Raw genomic sequence first — 14,211 nt, forward strand, 5'->3', positions numbered from 1 at the left:
CATTTTTTAATGTGTGGAATTATATGCCAGTATCAATAGCAATGGCCTACTACTATATATACTGCGCACATCTAAAATGCACCACAGGTATAGAATGTAGATGGATAGTATACTTGACGACACAGAGGTAGGTACAGCAGTGGCCTTCCGTACCGTACTGCTATATATACTGGTGGTCACTGTGTCAGCAAACTGCAAAACTAAAATGCACCACAGGTATAGAATGTAGATGGATAGTATACTTAATGACGACACAGAGGTAGGTACAGCAGTGGCCTTCCGTACCGTACTGCTATATATACTGGTGGTCACTGTGTCAGCAAACTGCAAAACTAAAATGCACCACAGGTATAGAATGTAGATGGATAGTATACTTAATGACGACACAGAGGTAGGTACAGCAGTGGCCTTCCATACCGTACTGCTATATATAGTATACTGGTGGTCACTGTGTCAGCAAACTGCACAACTGAAATGCACCACAGGTATAGAATGTAGATGGATAGTATACTTAATGATGACACAGAGGTAGGTACAGCAGTGGCCTTCCGTACCGTACTGCTATATATACTGGTGGTCACTGTGTCAGCAAACTGCAAAACTAAAATGCACCACAGGTATAGAATTAGAATGTAGATGGATAGTAGACTTAATGACGACACAGAGGTAGGTACAGCAGTGGCCTTCCGTACCGTACTGCTATATATACTGGTGGTCACTGTGTCAGCAAAACTCTGCACTGTACTCCTATATAATATTATGCTGGTGGTCCCGACTCCCCAGTCCCCACAATAAAGCAGCACACTGAGCACAGATATGGAGTGTTTTTCAGGCAGACAACGTATACTGGTGGTCACTGTCAGCAAAACTCTGCACTGTACTCCTGCTATATAATACAGCTGCTCCCCAGTCCCCACAATTAAGCAGTGTGAGCACAGATATATGCAGCACACTGAGCACAGATATGGAGTGTTTTTTTCAGGCAGAGAACGGATAAAACTGGTGGTCACTGATCAGCAAAACTCTGCACTATACTCCTCCTATATTAATATAAAGCTGCTCCCCAGTCCCCACAATGATATAAGCAAGCACAAATATTTGCATCAACTCAACAATGAATAAACGGAGAGGATGCCAGCCACGTCCTCTCCCTAACATTTCCAATGCACGAGTGAAAATGGCGGCGACGCGCGGCTGCTTATATAGAATCCGAATCTCGCGAGAATCCGACAGCGGGATGATGACGTTCGGGCGCGCTCGGGTTAACCGAGCCATACGGGAGAATCCGAGTATGGCTTGGACCCGTGTAAAAAGGGTGAAGTTCGGGGGGGTTCGGTTTCCGAGAAACCGAACCCGCTCATCACTAATTAAAACCTAGATTTTGGTACAGGTGAGTCTCCCAAATCCAAAAGTCTCGTAAACGGGTAGGTAGGGGCCCCAGTGCATTGCTTTGCTCAGGGGCCTACACTGCTGTTAAGATGGCCCTGGCCCTGTCCCCTCTCATTCCTTCATCCTCATCCTCTCCAATCTTACCCTCTTTCCCCAATGTGGTGCGGTCAGGTAGAGAATCATCTCTACTCACTGAAGACCAGGAGAGGCGAAGTTACAGATTGTGGCAAAGACACAGATAATGATTTTAATGGAAAGCGATCTTTTATAATTATGCAATGTGGTTTTCCAGCAGAGGGTACACGTTATATATACAGTATTGTACAAGGTGGTACTCCAGCAGGTGGTATAGGTTTATACAAGAACTACCTATAAGAAAGTCGCCATATATTAAGTACGTCTTAAAGTTACAGAACAATTGGTGGCTTTCCAATAACTGACTGTAGACTGGAGTTATAGAGAGCCTGTATATAACGCAAGATGACAGCCGATGGTATAGGCTTTGAACTGGATACATCACATGATGACAGCCGGTGGTATAGGCTTTGAACTGGATACATCACATGATGACAGCCGATGGCATAGGCTTTGAACTGGATACATCACATGATGACAGCCGGTGGTATAGGCTTTGCATAGCGCGTAGATTTACAGCAGATGTTTCTATTAATGCTGGATCGCTTTCCTCTACGCGTCTTCTACCATGGGGCTCCTCCACGGCGTCTGTTCTTGTATGGTCTAAATTAGAACAAAAAAAAAGTACAATTATGGCAATAAGCTCTACATATGGATGATTACTATTAGACAAATAATTAGAGAACATCTATAAAGGCACAATCATCATTTTTATCATATTCTCATTAGGACTTTCTATCATAAGGAATTGTAGCTGTCATTTTTTTATCTACCTTAAAATTATGCAGCTACATGTGTGCATTTTACTAAAATATATAAAAGGTAATTTCATTAGTGAAGTTCTGTGATAATGTACTACACGCATTTTCCTACAGGCACCATGGGGAGTTTTTTGGTTTTGTATGGGGGAAACATTTACTATAAAGAGGCGGCAGGGTTTGTGGCATATAAAACTCTTACTGGTAGAAATCATGCAGATACTAATAAGCAGAGCTCATTTATTGATTTTGTTCCCTTTCAACACTTAATATTCCAAAGTCAGTGATACCAGGCCCTTAGAGGATTTCACCACCACAGTGCAAGTAAAATAACTACATTTGCAATTGTCCATTCAAACCCCATTGCCTGCCTACTGGCCTAGCCATCTGTATGCTCTCTGGCCAGGAGCAGTACTACAGCTCAGCCTAGAGGAGGCAGACCTGCTAACTCTAGCTCTAACTTTATCTTGTTGTACCGGTTTCTACCGCTAGAACACATGGTACAGGCCTCCAGATGGGCAGAAGGGATGAGAACTGGACTCGGCAAGTATATAGTTCATTTAAAAAAAATCTTCTTGGTAGGACCAACACTTACTATAAGGAAAAGCAAACACACATAAGAGTACTACTAGACAGGCGTACAGAGACACAGAGGGTACGTCATAGCTACTAATGGGGATACGATTGTCTAATAGCACTCAGGCATGCTTAATCATTTACGTGGGCATTTTGTTTTAGAGAACATAGCATTTGCCAGTACATATTATGTGCAAGTACACAAGCATGTCAGTTTCTGAATACAAGTTTACGGGGATTTATATACGTTGAAGTTCAAAAGACGCAACACGTTCATAAACGGGCAATGGGTGTATGCTGACATAAAGCTGTTATATCCATAGCATAAAACATAGAATTAATGGTGACATCTCCCCTCACAGATAAATAGACGCTTACAGCTAATGGCACAGAGCACTGAGGTCGGCAAGGTAAGACAGCCCAAGACACTATTTAGACAATTTAGGTCAGTGCTCTCTTTGGTTTGCCGGGTAAATGTATGGGGATTGTCATGTGACCAGTGTGTATGGAAATATCCTATTTTTAGTAATAAAGTAATGTAATAATATTCTTAGTTGTCCTAGGATACTTTTATAATGAACCAAAATGCAACCTATACTATTCAGCCAGCTTACCCATTGTGGCCCCTGCGCCGTGCAGTAAGGATATCCCTCAGGTCCCGTGGGGCATCACAGTTTCTGATGTTCTGCAAAGCAAAATATGGATATTAGCTATTCTGTTTGTACAGACAAAACAGACGAGACTAACACAAGCACAATGGGTTCTTATGGGAGAAGAAGCAGGAAGCCAAGATATAGAAAGTATCAGAACTACACAGGGATGACACACTTCAGCATCTGGACAATGAGTGAATTTTAGGCATATATGTGGCCTCGATTGGAATATTTCCAACAGCCATTACCTTGATCAGTATATCATGAGGGGATGGCAGTGATAACAAACTCTTGGCAGTCCTGTTAGGATAACAGTCTCTGCAGTCTCTGTGTGGCCAGGGAAGAGATGGTAAGATGCAGCTTCCCTGAACCCCCCTGAGCTTGGGATGCAGGCAGACTGTCTTCCTGCAGTTGCAGGTGAGCGATACTTCTAAGCACACCCTTCTTTACATGGCTGGGAGGTGGATCCTGGGGGGAAGGGGGTGGTGTTTCCACAGTAGCAGAGAGGCTGACTGGGTGTGCAGAACCTGGCAGCTGAGAGAAGATTACCTTCCAGCAACCACCGATGGGCATTTCTGACACTGTTGCATCAGATGGAAATCACAGCTCAGCAGATGTGAGCAAACCAGACACGTCGTTACAGCCATGACAACAGAACACTATGGCCTGCACTCAGTTACATGACAATTGTTGAAATAAAAAATGTCAATAACTTAAAAATCTTTATACAATTTAACATTTGTGAATGTGACATGAAACCCTTTTATTTTTAAATTAAGTGTAATGTCCCTCAGTGTTGCAGATTTCATTACCTCCACGCCTCTGCATCGGCCATAGGCAATGCTCCGTTGGTTTCGGATTTTGAGGTCTCTTTTGATCCTCAGGATGTCCCTGAGGTCCGCAATATAATGCCTGTAACATTAAGTAAAGAAAGTAAATCCAGCGCTGTGATTATAACAATGCAAGCACTTTCCCACTATCACAGTAACACACAGACACCATTGTTTTTTTCATATAAGACAAGTGACAAAAAAATGTCTCTCAGTCACATGACCGTAGTCGAATCAGGCACTGAGGTAGCCAGAATTTTCCAGCTTCACCAAAACATAGAATTAATGGTGATATCTCCCTTCAGAGATCAATAGACGCTTACAGCTGATGGCACAGAGCACTGAGGTCGGCCTGGTGGGTAAGACAGCCCAAGACCCTATTCAGACAATTTAGGTCAGTGCTCTCTTGGGTTTGCTGGTTAAAACGTATGGGGATTGTCATGTGACCAGTGTGTATGCAAATATCCTATTTCTAGTTATAAAACCATATAATTATATTGTTAGTTGTCCTGGCATACTTTTATAATGAACCATAATACAACCTATACTATTCAGCCAGCTTACCCATCATTGCCTCGGCTCCGGCGCGCGTTGAGGACTTCCCTCAGGTCCTGAGGGGCGGCACAGGGTCTGCGGTTCTGCAAAGCAAAATATGGATATTAGCTGTTCTGTTTGTACAGACAAAGCAGACTACACTAACACAAGCACAAGGGGTTCTTATGGGAGAAGAACGCAGAAAGCCAAGATTTATGAAGTATCAGAACTACACAAGAATGTCACACTTCAGCATCTGGACAGTCAGTGGAATTATTATAGCCCTATATGTGGCCTGGATCAAAATATTCCCAACAGCCATTACCTGGACCAGCATATCATATAATCCCATATTTATATGCCGGACTGTCTGATTACAGAGAGTGACTTTACAGTAATCTGATGTCAATGACGACATATTACAGGCACCATGTAGGGTTACCAGACTGTTCCCCTTTTAAACACTGTCCTTTTCAGTACCTCTCTGATAATGTATAAGGTCCAGTAATACTACACATGCTTCCATAGCTATACCAAGGGGAACAGTGTGACTTATCTCTGCATCAGGGATATATGTATTTATTATCATCATTCATTGCACAACAAATTTACAGCTATTACACATCACAACAAAAGTAATACAATTCCTTATATGGAGTTTGTCAGTCCTACATATAGATAACAAACTAAATTTCTCCAGTGTCCCCAGTGGATGAAGGAGAAAACAGAGATAAGGTGCAGAGATTGAAAAGCCAACCAGACTGGTGACCTGATAACCAAACACTAGAGAGAACATCATCATCGGTATCAGTATGGGTCAGATCCAATCAGTCTCTACATCTATGGGCTGCATGCATATCACAGTATCTTACATCTAAACATCTAACACTCAGACATAACAGCGACTAGGGAGGGGGAAGGAGAAGGTTTGTGATCTCAAAAATAACATGTTTGGTTATAGAAACATACTTCCCAACTGTCCCAATTTTCGCGGGACAGTCCTGTTTTTTTTGGGACAGCCCCGCTGTCCCACCCACGGGCCGCAGTGTCCCATGGTGGGATGGGCAGTTGGGAGGCTCTGTCACTTGCTGCCCTGCTTAGCAGAGCAGCAGTGAATAGACAGATGTGCACAGCGTCTATTCACTAGAGACGGAGGGAGAGGGGGCATGCCAGCAGCTCACAGAGCGCTGGGCATGCCCCCTCAGTGATGAAAACTGAGGGCATGGCCCACTATCGCAGCACTCCCATAAAGCCATGCCCCCTTCCCTGAGGCCATGCCTCTTTTTTCTGGCAGGGCGTGCAAAGTCCCTCTTTATGCACCCGTAAAGTTGGGAGGTATGTAGTAATTAGTAGAGATGAGCGCCTGAAATTTTTCGGGTTTTGTGTTTTGGTTTTGGGTTCGGTTCCGCGGCCGTGTTTTGGGTTCGAACGCGTTTTGGCAAAACCTCACCGAATTATTTTTGTCGGATTCGGGTGTGTTTTGGATTCGGGTGTTTTTTTCCAAAAACACTAAAAAACAGCTTAAATCATAGAATTTGGGGGTCATTTTGATCCCAAAGTATTATTAACCTCAAAAACCATAATTTACACTCATTTTCAGTCTATTCTGAATACCTCACACCTCACAATATTATTTTTAGTCCTAAAATTTGCACCGAGGTCGCTGTGTGAGTAAGATAAGCGACCCTAGTGGCCGACACAAACACCGGGCCCATCTAGGAGTGGCACTGCAGTGTCACGCAGGATGTCCCTTCCAAAAAACCCTCCCCAAACAGCACATGACGCAAAGAAAAAAAGAGGCGCAATGAGGTAGCTGTGTGAGTAAGATTAGCGACCCTAGTGGCCGACACAAACACCGGGCCCATCTAGGAGTGGCACTGCAGTGTCACGCAGGATGGCCCTTCCAAAAAACCCTCCCCAAACAGCACATGACGCAAAGAAAAAAAGAGGCGCAATGAGGTAGCTGACTGTGTGAGTAAGATTAGCGACCCTAGTGGCCGACACAAACACCGGGCACATCTAGGAGTGGCACTGCAGTGTCACGCAGGATGTCCCTTCCAAAAAACCCTCCCCAAACAGCACATGACGCAAAGAAAAAAAGAGGCGCAATGAGGTAGCTGTGTGAGTAAGATTAGCGACCCTAGTGGCCGACACAAACACCGGGCCCATCTAGGAGTGGCACTGCAGTGTCACGCAGGATGTCCCTTCCAAAAAACCCTCCCCAATCAGCACATGATGCAAAGAAAAAGAAAAGAAAAAAGAGGTGCAAGATGGAATTATCCTTGGGCCCTCCCACCCACCCTTATGTTGTATAAACAAAACAGGACATGCACACTTTAACCAACCCATCATTTCAGTGACAGGGTCTGCCACACGACTGTGACTGATATGACGGGTTGGTTTGGACCCCCCCCCAAAAAAGAAGCAATTAATCTCTCCTTGCACAAACTGGCTCTACAGAGGCAAGATGTCCACCTCATCTTCACCCTCCGATATATCACCGTGTACATCCCCCTCCTCACAGATTATCAATTCGTCCCCACTGGAATCCACCATCTCAGCTCCCTGTGTACTTTGTGGAGGCAATTGCTGCTGGTCAATGTCTCCGCGGAGGAATTGATTATAATTCATTTTAATGAACATCATCTTCTCCACATTTTCTGGATGTAACCTCGTACGCCGATTGCTGACAAGGTGAGCGGCGGCACTAAACACTCTTTCGGAGTACACACTTGTGGGAGGGCAACTTAGGTAGAATAAAGCCAGTTTGTGCAAGGGCCTCCAAATTGCCTCTTTTTCCTGCCAGTATAAGTACGGACTGTGTGACGTGCCTACTTGGATGCGGTCACTCATATAATCCTCCACCATTCTATCAATGTTGAGAGAATCATATGCAGTGACAGTAGACGACATGTCCGTAATCGTTGTCAGGTCCTTCAGTCCGGACCAGATGTCAGCATCAGCAGTCGCTCCAGACTGCCCTGCATCACCGCCAGCGGGTGGGCTCGGAATTCTGAGCCTTTTCCTCGCACCCCCAGTTGCGGGAGAATGTGAAGGAGGAGATGTTGACAGGTCGCGTTCCGCTTGACTTGACAATTTTGTCACCAGCAGGTCTTTCAACCCCAGCAGACCTGTGTCTGCCGGAAAGAGAGATCCAAGGTAGGCTTTAAATCTAGGATCGAGCACGGTGGCCAAAATGTAGTGCTCTGATTTCAACAGATTGACCACCCGTGAATCCTTGTTAAGCGAATTAAGGGCTGCATCCACAAGTCCCACATGCCTAGCGGAATCGCTCCGTGTTAGCTCCTTCTTCAATGCCTCCAGCTTCTTCTGCAAAAGCCTGATGAGGGGAATGACCTGACTCAGGCTGGCAGTGTCTGAACTGACTTCACGTGTGGCAAGTTCAAAGGGCATCAGAACCTTGCACAACGTTGAAATCATTCTCCACTGCACTTGAGACAGGTGCATTCCATCTCCTATATCGTGCTCAATTGTATAGGCTTGAATGGCCTTTTGCTGCTCCTCCAACCTCTGAAGCATATAGAGGGTTGAATTCCACCTCGTTACCACTTCTTGCTTCAGATGATGGCAGGGCAGGTTCAGTAGTTTTTGGTGGTGCTCCAGTCTTCTGTACGTGGTGCCTGTACGCCGAAAGTGTCCCGCAATTTTTCTGGCCACCGACAGCATCTCTTGCACGCCCCTGTCGTTTTTTAAAAAATTCTGCACCACCAAATTCAAGGTATGTGCAAAACATGGGACGTGCTGGAATTTGCCCATATTTAATGCACACACAATATTGCTGGCGTTGTCCGATGCCACAAATCCACAGGAGAGTCCAATTGGGGTAAGCCATTCCGCGATGATCTTCCTCAGTTGCCGTAAGAGGTTTTCAGCTGTGTGCGTATTCTGGAAAGCGGTGATACAAAGCGTAGCCTGCCTAGGAAAGAGTTGGCGTTTGCGAGATGCTGCTACTGGTGCCGCCGCTGCTGTTCTTGCGGCGGGAGTCCATACATCTACCCAGTGGGCTGTCACAGTCATATAGTCCTGACCCTGCCCTGCTCCACTTGTCCACATGTCCGTGGTTAAGTGGACATTGGGTACAACTGCATTTTTTAGGACACTGGTGACACTTTTTCTGACGTCCGTGTACATTCTCGGTATCGCCTGCCTAGAGAAGTGGAACCTAGATGGTATTTGGTAACGGGGGCACACTGCCTCAATAAATTGTCTAGTTCCCTGTGAACTAACGGCGGATACCGGACGCACGTCTAACACCAACATAGTTGTCAAGGACTCAGTTATCCGCTTTGCAGTAGGATGACTGCTGTGATATTTCATCTTCCTCGCAAAGGACTGTTGAACAGTCAATTGCTTACTGGAAGTAGTACAAGTGGGCTTACGACTTCCCCTCTGGGATGACCATCGACTCCCAGCGGCAACAACAGCAGCGCCAGCAGCAGTAGGCGTTACACGCAAGGATGCATCGGAGGAATCCCAGGCAGGAGAGGACTCGTCAGACTTGCCAGTGACATGGCCTGCAGGACTATTGGCATTCCTGGGGAAGGAGGAAATTGACACTGAGGGAGTTGGTGGGGTGGTTTGCGTGAGCTTGGTTACAAGAGGAAGGGATTTACTGGTCAGTGGACTGCTTCCGCTGTCACCCAAAGTTTTTGAACTTGTCACTGACTTATTATGAATGCGCTGCAGGTGACGTATAAGGGAGGATGTTCCGAGGTGGTTAACGTCCTTACCCCTACTTATTACAGCTTGACAAAGGGAACACACGGCTTGACACCTGTTGTCCGCATTTCTGGTGAAATACCTCCACACCGAAGAGCTGATTTTTTTGGTATTTTCACCTGGCATGTCAACGGCCATATTCCTCCCACGGACAACAGGTGTCTCCCCGGGTGCCTGACTTAAACAAACCACCTCACCATCAGAATCCTTCTGGTCAATTTCCTCCCCAGCGCCAGCAACACCCATATCCTCCTCATCCTGGTGTACTTCAACACTGACATCTTCAATCTGACTATCAGGAACTGGACTGCGGGTGCTCCTTCCAGCACTTGCAGGGGGCATGCAAATAGTGGAAGGCGCATGCTCTTCACGTCCAGTGTTGGGAAGGTCAGGCATCGCAACCGACACAATTGGACTCTCCTTGTGGATTTGGGATTTCAAAGAACGCACAGTTCTTTGCGGTGCTTTTGCCAGCTTGAGTCTTTTCAGTTTTCTAGCGAGAGGCTGAGTGCTTCCATCCTCATGTGAAGCTGAACCACTAGCCATGAACATAGGCCAGGGCCTCAGCCGTTCCTTGCCACTCCGTGTGGTAAATGGCATATTGGCAAGTTTACGCTTCTCCTCCGACAATTTTATTTTAGGTTTTGGAGTCCTTTTTTTTCTGATATTTGGTGTTTTGGATTTGACATGCTCTGTACTATGACATTGGGCATCGGCCTTGGCAGACGACGTTGCTGGCATTTCATCGTCTCGGCCATGACTAGTGGCAGCAGCTTCAGCACGAGGTGGAAGTGGATCTTGATCTTTCCCTAATTTTGGAACCTCAACTTTTTTGTTCTCCATATTTTATAGGCAGAACTAAAAGGCACCTCAGGTAAACAATGGAGATGGATGGATTGGATACTAGTATACAATTATGGACGGACTGCCACGGTTAGGTGGTATAAAAAAACCACGGTTAGGTGGTATATATTGTAATACAATTATGGATGGACGGACTGCCTGCCGAGTGCCGACACAGAGGTAGCCACAGCCGTGAACTACCGCACTGTACACTGGTTGATAAAGAGATAGTAGTATACTCGTAACAACTAGTATGACTGACTATGACGGTATAAAGAATGAAAAAAAACCACGGTTAGGTGGTATATATTGTAATACAATTATGGATGGACGGACTGCCTGCCGAGTTCCGACACAGAGGTAGCCACAGCCGTGAACTACCGCACTGTACACTGGTTGATAAAGAGATAGTAGTATACTCGTAACAACTAGTATGACTGACTATGACGGTATAAAGAATGAAAAAAAAACCACGGTTAGGTGGTATATATTATAATACAATTATGGATGGACGGACTGCCTGCCGACTGCCGACACAGAGGTAGCCACAGCCGTGAACTACCGCACTGTACACTGGTTGATAAAGAGATAGTAGTATACTCGTAACAACTAGTATGACACTATGACGGTATAAAGAATGAAAAAAAAACCACGGTTAGGTGGTATATATTATAATACAATTATGGATGGACGGACTGCCTGCCGACTGCCGACACAGAGGTAGCCACAGCCGTGAACTACCGCACTGTACACTGGTTGATAAAGAGATAGTAGTATACTCGTAACAACTAGTATGACTGACTATGACGGTATAAAGAATGAAAAAAAAAACCACGGTTAGGTGGTATATATTATAATACAATTATGGATGGACGGACTGCCTGCCGACTGCCGACACAGAGGTAGCCACAGCCGTGAACTACCGCACTGTACACTGGTTGATAAAGAGATAGTAGTATACTCGTAACAACTAGTATGACACTATGACGGTATAAAGAATGAAAAAAAAACCACGGTTAGGTGGTATATATTATAATAATACAATTATGGATGGACGGACTGCCTGCCGACTGCCGACACAGAGGTAGCCACAGCCGTGAACTACCGCACTGTACACTGGTTGATAAAGAGATAGTAGTATACTCGTAACAACTAGTATGACTATGACGACGGTATAAAGAAAGAAAAAAAAATACCACGGTTAGGTGGTATATAATTATACAATTATGGATGGACGGACTGCCTGCCGAGTGCCGACTGCCGACACAGAGGTAGCCACAGCCGTGAACTACCGCACTGTACTGTGTCTGCTGCTAATATAGACTGGTTGATAAAGAGATAGTATACAACAATATACTACTATACTGGTGGTCAGGCACTGGTCACCACTAGTCACACTGGCAGTGGCACTCCTGCAGCAAAAGTGTGCACTGTTTAATTTTAAATTAATATAATATTATGTACTCCTGGCTCCTGCTATAACAACCTGCAGTGCTCCCCAGTCTCCCCCACAATTATTATAAGCTTTTATACATTGATGTGCAGCACACTGGGCTGAGCTGAGTGCACACAGACTGAGTCACACTGTGTGACTGCTGTGTATCGTTTTTTTCAGGCAGAGAACGGATATAGCAGAGAACGGATATATTAAATAAAAGTTAACTTAACAACAACTGCACTGGTCACTGTGGTAAACTCTGTCTGCACAATCTCTCTCTCTCTCTCTCTCTTCTAATCTATTCTAATGGAGAGGACGCCAGCCACGTCCTCTCCCTATCAATCTCAATGCACGTGTGAAAATGGCGGCGACGCGCGGCTCCTTATATAGAATCCGAGTCTCGCGAGAATCCGACAGCGTCATGATGACGTTCGGGCGCGCTCGGGTTAACCGAGCAAGGCGGGAAGATCCGAGTCGCTCGGACCCGTGAAAAAAAAAGTGAAGTTCGTGCGGGTTCGGATTCAAAGAAACCGAACCCGCTCATCTCTAGTAATTAGCTGCTAACAGATGTAATATGTGCAATAGGGGCGTCTCTCTTACAACATGTAACATTAACAGTTTAGGAAAATGTCTTAACCCTTTACTAAGCCCAGAGCAGCCGACTGTATAAGTCATTAGTCAGGGCCTCCATCATCCAGGCCATCTGTTCTCAGACACTTCCCAGATTTTCATGTTGCCATGCATTCCCAAAATTAGCCCATAGAGAGGTGATATCCAACTTGTGAGATTTAAGCAAAAGTACCAAATTCTATGGGCCAGAGTCAAATGTCCCATCTTCCCTCCCGGCCGTGATCATGCCCGCCGGCAGTATTGGCGCCAAAGCTGGTCTTTTCACGCTCGCGAATATTACTTTCGTCATGTTTAGGTGCTTTGCGCACCTAAACCTGACTGTAATGGGCGCAATCAGAGCAATAACTGTGGGCATTTGAATATTGCCCTTCTATCTTCTGTCACTTTAAATGGGAGATGGGGGTGCAATAAAATTTTAATTCCCCCCTATGCAGGAGAAGGTAAGTAATTCATGAAGTGCCTCAGGCCTGGGTAAGGCTCTGAGCTATTGTATAAGCTATAGATATAGCGACACACTGGGAAACACAAGTGAGAATTTCAGAGCTCAAGTTTCTCTTTCAACTGCTGATAAACTAAAGATAATGGCCCTCATTCCGAGTTGATCGCTCGCAAGGCGAATTTAGCAGAGTTGCTCACGCTAAGCCTACGCCTACTGGGAGTGTATCTTAGCTTCTTAAAATTGCGACCGATGTATTCGCAATATTGCGATTACAAACTACTTAGCAGTTTCAGAGTAGCTTCAGACTTACTCGGCATCTGCGTTCAGTTCAGTGCTTGTCGTTCCTGGTTTGACGTCATAAACACACCCAGCGTTCGCCCAGACACTCCCCCGTTTCTCCGGCCACTCCTGCGTTTTTTCCGGAAACGGTAGCGTTTTTATCCACACGCCCCGAAAACGCTGTGTTTCCGCCCAGTAACACCCATTTCCTGTCAATCACACTACGTTCGCCAGAGCGAAGAAAAAGCCGTGAGTAAAAATACTATCTTCATTGTAAAATTACTTGGCGCAGTCGCAGTGCGAATATTGCGCATGCGTACTAAGCGGAATTTCACTGCGATGCGAAGAAAATTACCGAGCGATCAACTCGGAATGAGGGCCAATGCCTGGATCAGAGACATCCTCACTGATCAGAGTACCTACAAGCCTCCCAATACAGAAAGCAGGGGCTTCCAGAGACAGAGGAAATCCAGGGTTACCCCAAATGGCAATATAATGATTACACAGGGGACAGCTGGAGCTTTCTACAGATACAAAGTAAAGACCTATGTGCATCTTTTATAACAATGTTCTGTTGTAGGTGTATGAGAACCCCTCGTTTTTTATTTTAATGGGAAGTACTAGTTTCAGGCGATCTGTTAGTACTTTGGGAAATATTTTATAATCTGAGTTGGGAAGAGATAGGACAATGGGCCCAATGTAACAGACTGTGACTTGAAGCAAGTGCTGAGATTTAAGCAATTTAGCTGCGAGATTTAAGGGGGAATTCAATTACAGGTGGATGTATCCACCCAGCCAAATCAGCGCGGCAACCGCCACGCTTTATGGGAGTCTGATCTGACACAAAACTGCAGGCACCTCCTATGGCTGCGAGCAGTCTTCTGTGAATTCAGGATTCGACCGGGTGGGCAAGGGGTGGGAGATGTGGTGCCGTTGCTGGCATTAAAACGCAGCGGCATCGCCAATT

General features: G+C 45.5%; 1 long non-coding RNA gene across 1 annotated transcript; it reads right to left on the bottom strand.

Annotated features, from left to right (window-relative positions):
- Positions 1-1,674: 1,674 nt before the first annotated feature.
- LOC135050771 (uncharacterized) lies at positions 1,675-4,408 on the bottom strand. Its single transcript, XR_010241805.1, has 3 exons — positions 4,324-4,408; positions 3,473-3,543; positions 1,675-2,127 (listed from the first exon to the last, which is right to left on the bottom strand). It is a non-coding gene; the product is annotated as an uncharacterized LOC135050771 (long non-coding RNA).
- Positions 4,409-14,211: the final 9,803 nt, after the last annotated feature.

The sequence above is a fragment of the Pseudophryne corroboree genome, chromosome 2, assembly GCF_028390025.1.
Source record: "Pseudophryne corroboree isolate aPseCor3 chromosome 2, aPseCor3.hap2, whole genome shotgun sequence".
In the NCBI taxonomy this organism is placed as follows: Eukaryota; Metazoa; Chordata; class Amphibia; order Anura; family Myobatrachidae; genus Pseudophryne; species Pseudophryne corroboree.